Source organism: Haliotis rubra, unplaced genomic scaffold, assembly GCF_003918875.1.
Source record: "Haliotis rubra isolate DU_JTF1 unplaced genomic scaffold, ASM391887v1 Scf996, whole genome shotgun sequence".
Lineage (NCBI taxonomy): Eukaryota > Metazoa > Mollusca > Gastropoda > Lepetellida > Haliotidae > Haliotis > Haliotis rubra.
In genome coordinates this window covers 117,501-133,302 of record NW_025767741.1, presented here as the reverse complement: position 1 = coordinate 133,302, position 15,802 = coordinate 117,501, and the positions used below count along the sequence as shown (strand labels likewise).

Genomic DNA, 15,802 nt, shown 5'->3' with positions numbered 1-15,802 from the left:
CACGTCGTTCTTGAGGTTCTCCTAGTCATGTGCAGTATGTCTGAACCCCTCAACATGCCCTCAGCCAGCACTCACGTCGTTCTTGAGGGTTCTCCTAGTCATGTGCAGTATGTCCGAACTTCAACATGCCCTCAGCCAGCACTCACGTCGTTCTTGAGGTTCTCCTAGTCATGTACAGTATGTCTGAACCTCAACATGCCCTCAGCCAGCACTCACGTCGTTCTTGAGGTTCTCCTAGTCATGTACAGAATGTCTGAACCCTCAACATGCCCTCAGCCAGCACTCACGTCGTTCTTGAGGTTCTCCTAGTCATGTACAGAATGTCTGAACCTCAACATGCCCTCAGCCAGCACTCACGTCGTTCTTGAGGTTCTCCTAGTCATGTACAGTATGTCTGAACCTCAACATGCCCTCAGCCAGCACTCACGTCGTTCTTGAGGTTCTCCTAGTCATGTGCAGTATGTCTGAACCTCAACATGCCCTCAGCCAGCACTCACGTCGTTCTTGAGGTTCTCCTAGTCATGTACAGTATGTCTGAACCTCAACATGCCCTCAGCCAGCACTCACGTCGTTCTTGAGGTTCTCCTAGTCATGTGCAGTATGTCTGAACCTCAACATGCCCTCAGCCAGCACTCACGTCGTTCTTGAGGTTCTCCTAGTCATGTGCAGTATGTCTGAACCTCAACATGCCCTCAGCCAGCACTAACGTCTTTCTTGAGGTTCTCCTAGTCATGTGCAGTATGTCTGAACCTCAACATGCCCTCAGCCAGCACTCACGTCGTTCTTGAGGTTCTCCTAGTCATGTACAGTATGTATGAACCTCAACATGCCCTCAGCCAGCACTCACGTCGTTCTTGAGGTTTTCCTAGTCATGTGCAGTATGTCTGAACCTCAACATGCCCTCAGCCAGCACTCACGTCGTTCTTGAGGTTCTCCTAGTCATGTGCAGTATGTCCGAACTTCAACATGCCCTCAGCCAGCACTCACGTCGTTCTTGAGGTTCTCCTAGTCATGTACAGTATGTCTGAACCTCAACATGCCCTCAGCCAGCACTCACGTCGTTCTTGAGGTTCTCCTAGTCATGTACAGTATGTCTGAACCTCAACATGCCCTCAGCCAGCACTCACGTCGTTCTTGAGGTTCTCCAAGTCATGTACAGAATGTCTGAACCTCAACATGCCCTCAGCCAGCACTCACGTCGTTCTTGAGGTTCTCCTAGTCATGTACAGAATGTCTGAACCTCAACATGCCCTCAGCCAGCACTCACGTCGTTCTTGAGGTTCTCCTAGTCATGTGCAGTATGTCTTAACCTCAACATGCCCTCAGCCAGCACTCACGTCGTTCTTGAGGTTCTCCTAGGCATGTGCAGTATGTCTGAACCTCAACATGCCCTCAGCCAGCACTCACGTCGTTCTTGAGGTTCTCCTAGTCATGTGCAGTATGTCTGAACCTCACCATGCCCTCAGCCAGCACTCACGTCGTTCTTGAGGTTCTCCTAGTCATGTACAGTATGTATTAACCTCAACATGCCCTCAGCCAGCACTCACGTCGTTCTTGAGGTTTTCCTAGTCATGTGCAGTATGTCTGAACCTCAACATGCCCTCAGCCAGCACTCACGTCGTTCTTGAGGTTCTCCTAGTCATGTGCAGTATGTCCGAACTTCAACATGCCCTCAGCCAGCACTCACGTCGTACTTGAGGTTCTCCTAGTCATGTACAGTATGTCTGAACCTCAACATGCCCTCAGCCAGCACTCACGTCGTTCTTGAGGTTTTCCTAGTCATGTGCAATATGTCTGAACCTCAACATGCCCTCAGCCAGCACTCACGTCGTTCTTGAGGTTCTCCTAGTCATGTACAGAGAATGTCTGAACCTCAACATGCCCTCAGCCAGCACTCACGTCGTTCTTGAGGTTCTCCAAGTCATGTACAGTATGTCTGAACCTCAACATGCCCTCAGCCAGCTCTCACGTCGTTCTTGAGGTTCTCCTAGTCATGTACAGTATGTCTGAACCTCAACATGCCCTCAGCCAGCACTCACGTCGTTCTTGAGGTTCTCCTAGTCATGTGCAGTATGTCTTAACCTAAACATGCCCTCAGCCAGCACTCACGTCGTTCTTGAGGTTCTCCTAGTCATGTACAGTATGTATGAACCTCAACATGCCCTCAGCCAGCACTCACGTCGTTCTTGAGGTTCTCCTAGTCATGTGCAGTATGTCTGAACCTCAACATGCCCTCAGCCAGCACTCACGTCGTTCTTGAGGTTCTCCTAGTCATGTGCAGTATGTCCGAACTTCAACATGCCCCTCAGCCAGCACTCACGTCGTTCTTGAGGTTCTCCTAGTCATGTACAGTATGTATGAACCTCAACATGCCCTCAGCCAGCACTCACGTCGTTCTTGAGGTTCTCCTAGTCATGTACAGTATATCTGAACCTCAACATGCCCTCAGCCAGCACTCACGTCGTTCTTGAGGTTTTCCTAGTCATGTGCAGTATGTCTGAACCTCAACATGCCCTCAGCCAGCACTCACGTCGTTCTTGAGGTTCTCCTAGTCATGTGCAGTATGTCTGAACCTCAACATGCCCTCAGCCAGCACTCACGTCGTTCTTGAGGTTCTCCTAGTCATGTACAGTATGCCTGAACCTCAACATGCCCTCAGCCAGCACTCACGTCGTTCTTGAGGTTCTCCTAGTCATGTGCAGTATGTCTGAACCTCAACATGCCCTCAGCCAGCACTCACGTCGTTCTTGAGGTTCTCCTAGGCATGTGAAGTATGTCTTAACCTCAACATGCCCTCAGCCAGCACTCACGTCGTTCTTGAGGTTCTCCTAGGCATGTGCAGTATGTCTGAACCTCAACATGCCCTCAGCCAGCACTCACGTCGTTCTTGAGGTTTTCCTAGTCATGTGCAGTATGTCTGAACCTCACCATGCCCTCAGCCAGCACTCACGTCGTTCTTGAGGTTCTCCTAGTCATGTACAGTATGTATGAACCTCAACATGCCCTCAGCCAGCACTCACGTCGTTCTTGGAGGTTCTCCTAGTCATGTGCAGTATGTCTGAACCTCACCATGCCCTCAGCCAGCACTCACGTCGTTCTTGAGGTTCTCCTAGTCATGTACAGTATGTATGAACCTCAACATGCCCTCAGCCAGCACTCACGTCGTTCTTGAGGTTCTCCTAGTCATGTGCAGTATGTCTGAACCCTCAACATGCCCTCAGCCAGCACTCACGTCGTTCTTGAGGTTCTCCTAGTCATGTGCAGTATGTCCGAACTTCAACATGCCCCTCAGCCAGCACTCACGTCGTACTTGAGGTTCTCCTAGTCATGTACAGTATGTCTGAACCTCAACATGCCCTCAGCCAGCACTCACGTCGTTCTTGAGGTTTTCCTAGTCATGTGCAATATGTCTGAACCTCAACATGCCCTCAGCCAGCACTCACGTCGTTCTTGAGGTTCTCCTAGTCATGTACAGAATGTCTGAACCTAAACATGCCCTCAGCCAGCACTCACGTCGTTCTTGAGGTTCTCCTAGTCATGTACAGTATGTCTGAACCTCAACATGCCCTCAGCCAGCACTCACGTCGTTCTTGAGGTTCTCCTAGTCATGTACAGTATGTCTGAACCTCAACATGCCCTCAGCCAGCACTCACGTCGTTCTTGAGGTTCTCCTAGTCATGTGCAGTATGTCTTAACCTAAACATGCCCTCAGCCAGCACTCACGTCGTTCTTGAGGTTCTCCTAGTCATGTACAGTATGTATGAACCTCAACATGCCCTCAGCCAGCACTCACGTCGTTCTTGAGGTTCTCCTAGTCATGTGCAGTATGTCCGAACTTCACCATGCCCTCAGCCAGCACTCACGTCGTTCTTGAGGTTCTCCTAGTCATGTACAGTATGTATGAACCTCAACATGCCTCAGCCAGCACTCACGTCGTTCTTGAGGTTCTCCTAGTCATGTGCAGTATGTCCGAACTTCAACATGCCCTCAGCCAGCACTCACGTCGTTCTTGAGGTTCTCCTAGTCATGTACAGTATGTCTGAACCTCAACATGCCCTCAGCCAGCACTCACGTCGTTCTTGAGGTTCTCCTAGTCATGTACAGAATGTCTGAACCTCAACATGCCCTCAGCCAGCACTCACGTCGTTCTTGGAGGTTCTCCTAGTCATGTACAGTATGTATGAACCTCAACATGCCCTCAGCCAGCACTCACGTCGTTCTTGGAGGTTCTCCTAGTCATGTACAGTATATCTGAACCTCAACATGCCCTCAGCCAGCACTCACGTCGTTCTTGAGGTTTTCCTAGTCATGTGCAGTATGTCTGAACCTCAACATGCCCCCTCAGCCAGCACTCACGTCGTTCTTGAGGTTCTCCTAGTCATGTACAGTATGCCTGAACCTCAACATGCCCTCAGCCAGCACTCACGTCGTTCTTGAGGTTCTCCTAGTCATGTGCAGTATGTCTGAACCTCAACATGCCCTCAGCCAGCACTCACGTCGTTCTTGAGGTTCTCCTAGGCATGTGCAGTATGTCTTAACCTCAACATGCCCTCAGCCAGCACTCACGTCGTTCTTGAGGTTCTCCTAGGCATGTGCAGTATGTCTGAACCTCAACATGCCTCAGCCAGCACTCACGTCGTTCTTGAGGTTTTCCTAGTCATGTGCAGTATGTCTGAACCTCACCATGCCCTCAGCCAGCACTCACGTCGTTCTTGGAGGTTCTCCTAGTCATGTACAGTATGTATGAACCTCAACATGCCCTCAGCCAGCACTCACGTCGTTCTTGAGGTTCTCCTAGTCATGTGCAGTATGTCTGAACCTCACCATGCCCTCAGCCAGCACTCACGTCGTTCTTGAGGTTCTCCTAGTCATGTACAGTATGTATGAACCTCAACATGCCCTCAGCCAGCACTCACGTCGTTCTTGAGGTTCTCCTAGTCATGTGCAGTATGTCTGAACCTCAACATGCCCTCAGCCAGCACTCACGTCGTTCTTGAGGTTCTCCTAGTCATGTGCAGTATGTCCGAACTTCAACATGCCCTCAGCCAGCACTCACGTCGTACTTGAGGTTCTCCTAGTCATGTACAGTATGTCTGAACCTCAACATGCCCTCAGCCAGCACTCACGTCGTTCTTGAGGTTTTCCTAGTCATGTGCAATATGTCTGAACCTCAACATGCCCTCAGCCAGCACTCACGTCGTTCTTGAGGTTCTCCTAGTCATGTACAGAATGTCTGAACCTCAACATGCCCTCAGCCAGCACTCACGTCGTTCTTGAGGTTCTCCAAGTCATGTACAGTATGTCTGAACCTCAACATGCCCTCAGCCAGCACTCACGTCGTTCTTGAGGTTCTCCTAGTCATGTACAGTATGTCTGAACCTCAACATGCCCTCAGCCAGCACTCACGTCGTTCTTGAGGTTCTCCTAGTCATGTGCAGTATGTCTTAACCTAAACATGCCCTCAGCCAGCACTCACGTCGTTCTTGAGGTTCTCCTAGTCATGTACAGTATGTATGAACCTCAACATGCCCTCAGCCAGCACTCACGTCGTTCTTGAGGTTCTCCTAGTCATGTGCAGTATGTCCGAACTTCACCATGCCCTCAGCCAGCACTCACGTCGTTCTTGAGGTTCTCCTAGTCATGTACAGTATGTATGAACCTCAACATGCCCTCAGCCAGCACTCACGTCGTTCTTGAGGTTCTCCTAGTCATGTGCAGTATGTCCGAACTTCAACATGCCCTCAGCCAGCACTCACGTCGTTCTTGAGGTTCTCCTAGTCATGTACAGTATGTCTGAACCTCAACATGCCCTCAGCCAGCACTCACGTCGTTCTTGAGGTTCTCCTAGTCATGTACAGAATGTCTGAACCTCAACATGCCCTCAGCCAGCACTCACGTCGTTCTTGAGGTTCTCCTAGTCATGTACAGTATGTATGAACCTCAACATGCCCTCAGCCAGCACTCACGTCGTTCTTGAGGTTCTCCTAGTCATGTACAGTATATCTGAACCTCAACATGCCCTCAGCCAGCACTCACGTCGTTCTTGAGGTTTTCCTAGTCATGTGCAGTATGTCTGAACCTCAACATGCCCTCAGCCAGCACTCACGTCGTTCTTGAGGTTCTCCTAGTCATGTACAGTATGCCTGAACCTCAACATGCCCTCAGCCAGCACTCACGTCGTTCTTGAGGTTCTCCTAGTCATGTGCAGTATGTCTGAACCTCAACATGCCCTCAGCCAGCACTCACGTCGTTCTTGAGGTTCTCCTAGTCATGTACAGTATGCCTGAACCTCAACATGCCCTCAGCCAGCACTCACGTCGTTCTTGAGGTTCTCCTAGTCATGTGCAGTATGTCTGAACCTCAACATGCCCTCAGCCAGCACTCACGTCGTTCTTGAGGTTCTCCTAGTCATGTGCAGTATGTCTTAACCTCAACATGCCCTCAGCCAGCACTCACGTCGTTCTTGAGGTTCTCCTAGGCATGTGCAGTATGTCTGAACCTCAACATGCCCTCAGCCAGCACTCACGTCGTTCTTGAGGTTCTCCTAGTCATGTGCAGTATGTCTGAACCTCACCATGCCCTCAGCCAGCACTCACGTCGTTCTTGAGGTTCTCCTAGTCATGTACAGTATGTATGAACCTCAACATGCCCTCAGCCAGCACTCACGTCGTTCTTGAGGTTTTCCTAGTCATGTGCAGTATGTCTGAACCTCAACATGCCCTCAGCCAGCACTCACGTCGTTCTTGAGGTTCTCCTAGTCATGTTCAGTATGTCTGAACTTCAACATGCCCTCAGCCAGCACTCACGTCGTTCTTGAGGTTCTCCTAGTCATGTACAGTATGTCTGAACCTCAACATGCCCTCAGCCAGCACTCACGTCGTTCTTGAGGTTCTCCTAGTCATGTACAGTATGTCTGAACCTCAACATGCCCTCAGCCAGCACTCACGTCGTTCTTGAGGTTGTCCTAGTCATGTGCAGTATGTCTGAACCTCAACATGCCCTCAGCCAGCACTCACGTCGTTCTTGAGGTTCTCCTAGTCATGTGCAGTATGTCTGAAACTGAACACGAACGTGGTCGATACCGCGCTGTTCCAGAGTTCTGACACTGAGATGAAGATATCTACGTTGTTTTGAAACAGATACAGATAGCCGAAACCCGATAGCGGTGAGCAGTGTGTGAGTGTGACATTTCCGATGATGAGAACAACAAAAACCATACATTCAAGCTATTTGAAACGTCGACAGCAACCCGATAGCAGAGAGGCTGTACAACCCCAATATGAAAAATAAAGACAATATGTAAAAAAATAACGCAATGTGTAAAAACGTAACGCTAAACGTAAAAAGTCACGCAATATGTAAACACTTAACGCAAAATGTAAGACATGTCTTTAACGCAATACGTTAACACCTAACGCAAAATGTAAAAACAATTTTTCACGCAATTTGTGAAAGATTGACGGAATATGTAAAATCCAGCTTTTTTTTAGTGTTTTTCAAAATAACTAAGGATTAACCTCGTTTCTAACTTAATTGAAATCTGGCCAACAGGGTCATAAAACATCAAAGTAAAGCCTAAAATTGTATAATATACATGTATAGCGATACTTGATATCATAATCGGTATTAGAGATACTTGATATCATAATCTATGTTAGACAGTAGCCAAGGAAATCATTTTATTCTTCATAGCATTTTTACAAAAATGGTCATATGGGTTGTATTCATTATGTCCTATTCAAGAAGGTTTTATTTTTTAGCCTTTTTTAGCCCACAACGCGCATGTAGCGATAAGTTTGGGAATATAAAATTACTATCCGTCCGTCAGTCTGTCCGTCCAAACACCTGGTTTGCGCTATATCTCAACAAGTGGTTTATCAATTATTAATGATATTTGGTACGGTAAACAAGGTTCCACTGGAAGTTCTGCAGATATCAGTTTTTAGTAATCTTTTTTTCTTTTCATTGTTTTTGTTGCGAGACCAGTTTTTTCAGAGTTTTCCTATTTAGTGGTGAATTAATAGCAAATTATTTTCCTTTATGGAATTAATGTCTTAGTTACTTTTCCTGGTAGACAGATAAATAGTGTGGTTTTTGTAATCTCACCTCAAAATACACACATGAAATGCAACAAATCCTGATAAAAAGTCTTTGCATAGGAATAACGAGAGACTTTATTAGTTGTTTCAAAAACACTTTGAATGAATTTTAGAGAACATATCATATTCATCATGTATAATGGACATGTAAGATGCATCAAAGTGATTCGGGTATTTCCATTCCAGTCATATCTGATTTCCTTCAATCAAGTCACAGGTAATATTGCTGCCAATGAAATCGATTAAGAACAGAGACATTTGGAATTGGTTCCCGATGTTGATCGCTCAAATTGAATGGAATAGTTATTGTATTTGATGCAATTTAAGCAATATGAATATTGATGTAACTGGGTAAGAGGACTCGCTGTGCAAGGTTTTAGAAAACTAGATCCATAAAAAATGACAATGCCAAGATCAATGATACCTGCATATAATTGGAAAATCACAAGCCACGCTTAAGAAATTATAATCGTAATTCACCATTTATTCACATATTATTGCCATTCGCTGTGTGTTCTGTGTCATTCACGTGATGACATGACGTAGTATCAAACATTATTACAAATGGAACCAGTTATTCTACTGTATATCTAAATGGAGACGTCTCACTGTAATCAACGTCTTGAATACCTGAAAGTGTGCTTAACCTCACTCACTCACTCACTCACTCACTCACGGGACATATGGTGATCACCTGGTCTCACGGTTGTACCAAGAATCTTTGGGGTTGAGGTCAAAATCTTTTATGTAAACGGAACAGTCACACAAGTTCTCCCCAAAGAGATTCTACCTGGACAGAGTCCAGTAATATATCTTAGCTACTTTCATGAAAATGAAGGAGAGCACTACATGAATCTAAATCCAACTGATCAATTTAAGAGAAGAACAGGTATAATGGGCAGAGGGAGAGGGAGAGAGAGAGAGAGAGAGAGAGAGAGAGAGAGAGAGAGAGAGAGAGAGAGAGAGAGAGAGAGAGAGAGAGAGAGAGAGAGAGAGAGAGAGAGAGAGCAGCCATACTATTTTATTAGTTCATTTTTCTTTATAGTATTTTTTAAACAGATGTCCTTTTTCATACATTTATATCATTGAAGCGGCATTTAATTAAAGTACACATTTGAATATCTTCTTTTATATTCTCAGTTCGTTTATTTGAATTTGTTTACCATCCGCAATTGAAGCTTTGGCAGATCAAGATGCACGCATTTAGGAACCATTCCAATATTCCCACCCATCGTTGTTTCATATACATACTAGTCAAATCATAACTATCGGCGCTCTCTCCTATATCAGTTGCTAGGTCCGAAGTCCAATGGCCCTCCCGATGCCAAGTACCAATTGCAATTAATTCGAACCACCATACACAATGAGTTAAAATTGGAAATATTGCTACAACATGCATGTTATTTCCAACTGATTAAGAAGGATCAATAAGTGGTTTCTTTAAAAACCCAATTCGGTAATCACAGATTATCAGCAACGGAATGGACAGTTCCAAGCAGTCTGACCCAAAAGGTGAAACCTTCTTGAATAAGACATGATAAATATAACCCAAACATGCCATTTATGTAATCAGAGTTTGAAGAATAAAATTATTCCTTTAATACTTTCGAAAATAGACTATAAGATCGATTCAAATATCTCTTTATACAAGTAAATTATATGTTTATCGATTATAGTTTCATGTATACTGAACAAGGAGATAAAGTTTTGTAAAAAAAGTAATATGAAATTCATTTTGTCAGAAACATTGCGATATCTTAGTTTTTGAAAATAAAGTCAATTTTTGCCTAGTTTGTGAAAATAATGGATTTCGATTGCCACCCCTAATATTCAAACCTAAAACTGGATTTACATGTTGCGTTAATTTTTTACATATTAAGTTAAAAAAAATAATTATATTTTGAGTTAAGTGTTGTACTTTTTGCGTTAAAGTCATTTTTTACGCTTTGCGTTAAGTTTTTACATATTGCGTCATCTTTTACGCTTTGCGTTAAGTTTTTACATATTATCTTGATTTTACATATTTGGGTTGTACAGAGGCCACCGTGAGTCCTGACTGGAGAAACAGTATGGGGACTGTCATGAATCCCGGGGACATCCGGGTTACAACTGATCTTCACCAATCCGTGCTTGTTGTCAGAGGCGACTAACGGGATCTGGTGGTCAGGCTTCGTGACTGTATAGACTGATGCTCATGATGGTAGTGACTGGATTGTTTGGTCCACATTCGGTCGTGTACATTTTGTTGTCAGGTACGTGTGGCTGGAATATTGGTGAATGCAGCGCTATACAACATTTGTCAACATGAGCTGGTTTGTCTTCTTACGGTTGTAAGACACAAGGGATATTGGGTTAGGTATGGTTCAAACGTTCGCTCGTCACGCTGAAGAACCGGGTACGATTCCGTACATGGGTTCAATATGAGAAGCCCGCTCACTCACTGTAAATCACTGTTCGGCGTTACACAACCAACAAACAAACAAGCACCTGTATCATATCAACGTACAAGGTTGTATGTTGAAGTAATTTTGGAAATAAGCATAAACCGGTGACCTCGAATATATGTCGAATAATCACTATTTCGAGATATCTGAAGTGTCGACATAAAGTCGTACCATCGGTTCACGGCGTCAAACAAAAAACGAACACTTCAGGCAAACTTTAGCTTAGTTTTGTTTACCATTTCATAGAACAATTTCAAGATCCTGCACATCCAGTTACACTGGGAGCGTCTCAAGTGGTGACAGACATGTACTGAAATGTATAAATGTGTCCTCACTGGAGATCTCACACAAGCCGTCACGTTCCTTCATTGTTGTTTTGTTGTTGATTTTTATACCAATAACGGTCAGAATTGGTGACATATAGAAATTGATTAAATGTATCTTGGGGGCGTTGGGGCAGCTTAGTGGTTAAAGTGTTGGATTCCCCACGTTGGTACAATATGTGAAGACCATTTTTGGAGTCCTCCGCCGTGATATTGCTGGATTATTGCTGAAAGCGGCGTAAAACTAAAGTCATTCACTCCGGCTAAAGATATGTCGGACTGAATTAAATATATCTGAGATAAATATCTATTGTCTGTTTAATGCATTTTTGGATCTACATTGATAATTTCAAAAGGCCAAACAAGTATTTGATATAATTCATTTCAGACTATGAACAGAAAAATGGGATTAGTTTTGATGATGTGGTACATGCATTTAGAGATATCCCCAATTATTCATTATGTCACAGTATGATGTTAGTAATCTTGTTCTGAATATCAGAATTTATGTAAACATAGGGGCGGTGGGGTAGCCTAGTGGTTAAAGTGTTCGCTCGTCACGCCGAAGACCCAGGTTTGATTCCCCACATGGGTACAATGTGAAGCCAATTTCTGGTGTCCTCCGGTGACATTGCTGGAATATTGCTTAAAGCAGCGTAAAACCAAACTCACCCACTCACTATTTAAACATATCTTTGTAAGTATATTTACACCATAACAATATCTTCGATATTTGTAATTGTGATAGAAATATCATTACAATAATTCAGATGATGTCAGCAATTTAGCAGTAGAACTGAAAACAGCTTCCTTCTGAGTGATGCATCTCAGGGCGTTATCAGACAGCACAACCGTCCGCGGTCAGGAAGGTCAAACATTGATGTTCACAATGTCCGGGGCCATCACTGGGAAATCATGCCGAAGAGTAACGATCAGAATAGTACTTATACTCGTTAGGGGCTTGTTGGCTATATAGAGGAGCCCCAAACTTGTCGATTTTGCAATCTGATTCATACGACCGTTGTTGGGCAAATCGGCAGTTCCACAATCACCATGAATACAGGACGAAGGGTTCATTGCAATCAATGTCCCTAACACAGAACCAAAAGCTGAATTTTACACTAACGACAGTAACGCAAACAGAAGAGGAAAGTCATGCTATGACCGGGTTTACTATCGAGTACACACTGGAAGTTAGTTCGCTATATCCGTCAGTTCGGTATATCCGGTATATCCGGTATATCCGTCAGTTCGCTATATCCGTCAGTTCGCTATATCCGTCAGTTCGGTATAAACATAGCTCCCTGTATCGAGAATGAGTGAGTGAGTTGAGTTTTACGGCGCACTCAGCAATATTCAAACTAAATGGCGGCGGTCCCTGTATCGAGAAGCTGTTATCGTCACTGTAAGTGCATTCAAAATTGATACATGTAACTGTGTATGCTTAATTTTTGTAATGTATGTTCAGTACCGTCAGTCTTTATTCAGAAACCCGTTCCCAACTTAAACCACGAACATGTTAATATAAGGTAACAAGACGAAATGAAATATTAACAAATATCCAGAGTAAAGTAATGTACTCGAGAAATATACTTTCGCAAGGTTGAAAAAAATAGTGTCCCTATGTGTATTCGTGTTGTATTCCCGTCTCTTCCTCTATGGATAATGCACTGTGGCATATGAACTGTTATGCCTCATGGAATATACACTTACATATGGAATAACTACCTGTTTTTAATGACAGTTATTGATCCCAGAAATATACTGACAAGAGTTTTGAGTATATCTTACACGTGCGCTTTAACCACGGGGGCATTACTTGCCCTGGCTATCAGAGAATATTCTAACTGAACACCGTGTGCTCTTTACATAACATATGCATGTAAAATCAGCACAGTTATGTCTTGTGTATCTTGATACTGCCTGTAGCTCCACAACGCATCCGTGAAGGTCCTGGTTAGAATATTGATCTTCAGTAACCCGGGCTTGTCGTAATAGGCGACTAACGGGATCGGGTGGTAAGGCTTGTTGACTTGGTTGACACATGTCATCGTATCCCGATTGCATAGATCGATGCTCATGCTGTTGATCACTGGATTGACTGGTTAAAACTTCAAACTACAGACCGCCGCCATATAGCTGGAATACTGCTGAGTGGGGCGTTAAACAACAAACAACAAACATACGTTGGGAAATATAACGTAAATCAACTTGAAATCCTTTGTCCTTTTCACGAATATTATCAAAGATTGTATCGTCAATCAGTAAATGTGGCATTTTAAAACGTAAAACTAAACTCACTCACTCACTCCAAACAACGCATTTTTATATCTACAAACCCACAAACACTTCCAACGGAAGTGACACTATGTAATGCAGTCCACGGTGGACATGCCGCCAATGTGAGCGCGGCTTAAACAACACACAAACCAAACAAGTGATTAGTTTCTTTGAGTGTAATTTTAGACGTTGGAAAGTACCTTATTGATAACAACTTCTTTATTTCGTGATTGTGGCGTTTTGATACTGATTCTTGTACCATTGTTAAGCAGGAACGATACTATCTGATAAAGACGTTGCTACCTATAAAAGTGGTCTATAATGTTAAAATCTGACAGCAATTCTACCCAACGCCTCGACAAACTTCAACGGTTTGTGGTTATGTGGATTTTCGCGTTATACGTCATCGATGATCTCACTGGCGTATACCTGCACATTAACAAGTCCATACCCAAACGTAATGAAATCATATTTTTGACATAATGAGAACAACCTTTACTCTTTAACATATATTTATGTAAATGTTTAAACCATATATCATATCTCACTTTGCATCTATTGTACATGGGTCAATGGCCTTTCTACCGAAATATACTCATGCCAATAATGGTTGTCACGCCCTTCAATTTTTTTTAATTGGAGAGGGGGTGTGGGGTTGAGGTGTGAGGTGTGTGTGGGTTTGGGGAGGGGGAGTGGGTGACAACCATTACTGGCATTAGTATAATTTATTCATACCTTTACTCTTATTGTGAGGGGCGTTTCGGTAGCCGAGTAGTTAAAGCATTCGCTCATCACACCGATATCGATTACCCGAGTTCGATTCACTGCATGGGTATAATATGTGAAGCCCATTTCTGGTGTCCCTCTCCGTGATATTGCTGGAATATTGCTAAAAGCGGCGTACTTACTAACTCACCCTTATTGTGTGGCATATTTATGCACCTTTAACATGTGTTCATCGGCATCTGTATGCTCTGTGATTTCATTGCCTGCGCAATAGTTGCAAACTTAGCAATGGCGCATTCGGCTGAAACGTTGTTCACGCGGGTCTCGAATGTCACTTTCATTTCCTAGCATGCGCAGATTTGTGAAATATTGTCCGTTCGTTTAGTGGAGCGTGTACCGCAACTTCTTTTCATCCCGTGAGAATACACCATTTTCCAATAGTATTTGCCTGAAGGCCTTGTTCATGCAAGAATTACAAGGCGATCCCGAAAACTGATGTATTTCGGCGCGGTCCGAGATTTCTTTTCACTTTCTAGGTTGGTAATTTGCGTCAGATCGATTTGTTCCTTCGATATATATTTGTGAATGTTTCAGATTTGGGTTTTGGTGATGCTGGACATTCAGAACTTGGGTGTTGGCGAGATTGTGATAGTTTGGTCACTACATTAGGCTTGTGTTCCTGGTGTGACGATAATTCGACATTCCCGTCGACCTTTAATTAGCTGATATACAGATGTGCTGTGTACTGTAACAGGAGGGAAAACTTGATGGTGTTTTATGTTGAAACATTTAACAAAATATAACTATGACTTTAGAACTTGGAGTATGTGTCGGATAAGATCACTTTTCTAATTCTAAACCATTATATCATCTCAAATGCTCAATGTACCGTAATGACAAGTGTTTATAACGTGACAAATGACTGGTCGTTAATGGGTGGTTGAAATCCATCACAATATAAAGTATGACATGTCAAACTATACAATAGGGACAAAAGAATTTGTCTACATGTGACAGACAGAGAGGATAAGGTAGCTTTGACATGATAAGCAGGATGCTGCCTGCGATATGGATTATGTCAGAGGTAACGGGAAAGCTGCTCCACAATGGTGGAGGACCATAAATCACCTGTCATAGTAGGAAGAAATACATCTAACCAACTGATATAAATCTTTCCAAAAAGGTATATAAATTGTGTCAAACGGTAATTATTAAGAAAGGAATTCCTGTTGAGTATGAAAACTGGTCAGAGGATTTTCAGCTGATACCGTCAGGTCTCGATGGACATAGATATACTTGTAAGACCTTAATGTCACGACAAACAGTTGTTAGGAGGGAATATAACCAACCACCATCAATTAAATGATCATACACTTTTTCATACGCTGGACACCCGTGAAGATCTGGGTTAGAATTGATCTTCAGTAATCAATCCATGCTTGTCGTAAGAGGCGACTAACGGGATCGGGTGGTCAGGCTCGCTGACTTGGTTGACACATGTCATCTGTTCCCAATTGCGCAGATCGATGCTCATGCTGTTGATCACTTGATTGTCTGGCCCAGACTCGATTATTTACAGACCGCCGCCATATAGCTGGAATATTGCTGAGTGTGGCGTAAAACTAAACTCACTCACTACAGGTTTCTTCACAAGGTATGTATTGCACTGTGGGTGAAATTCTGGAAATATACGTAGTTTTAAGATATATTTCATAACAAAAAATATGTGTTTCAAGATAGTTACGACAATACCATAAGCGTGTGCGGGGGCGGTGGGGTAGCCTAGTGGTTAAAGCGTTCGCTCGTCACGCCGAAGACTCGGGTTCGATTCTCCACAAGGGTACAACGTGTGAAGCACATCTCTGGTGGCCGACGCCGTGACATTGCTGGAATGTTGCTAAAAGCGTCGTAAAACGCAACTCACTTACGT

At 43.8% G+C, this 15,802-nt stretch overlaps 1 protein-coding gene across 3 annotated transcripts in view; it reads left to right on the top strand.

The window, feature by feature from the left end:
* The window catches only part of LOC124265796 (beta-1,3-galactosyl-O-glycosyl-glycoprotein beta-1,6-N-acetylglucosaminyltransferase-like), an 85,465-nt gene that overhangs the window by 37,252 nt on the left and 32,411 nt on the right, over nucleotides 1-15,802 (top strand). Inside the window, exon 1 of one of the 3 annotated variants that reach the window (XM_046700627.1) lies at nucleotides 10,264-10,351. The exons of the other annotated variants lie outside the window; for them this stretch is intronic. The gene's annotated coding sequence lies outside the window, so the exon portion shown is untranslated. Of the gene's footprint in view, nucleotides 1-10,263; nucleotides 10,352-15,802 lie in introns of those variants that run through there. 3 annotated transcript variants of the gene reach the window in all.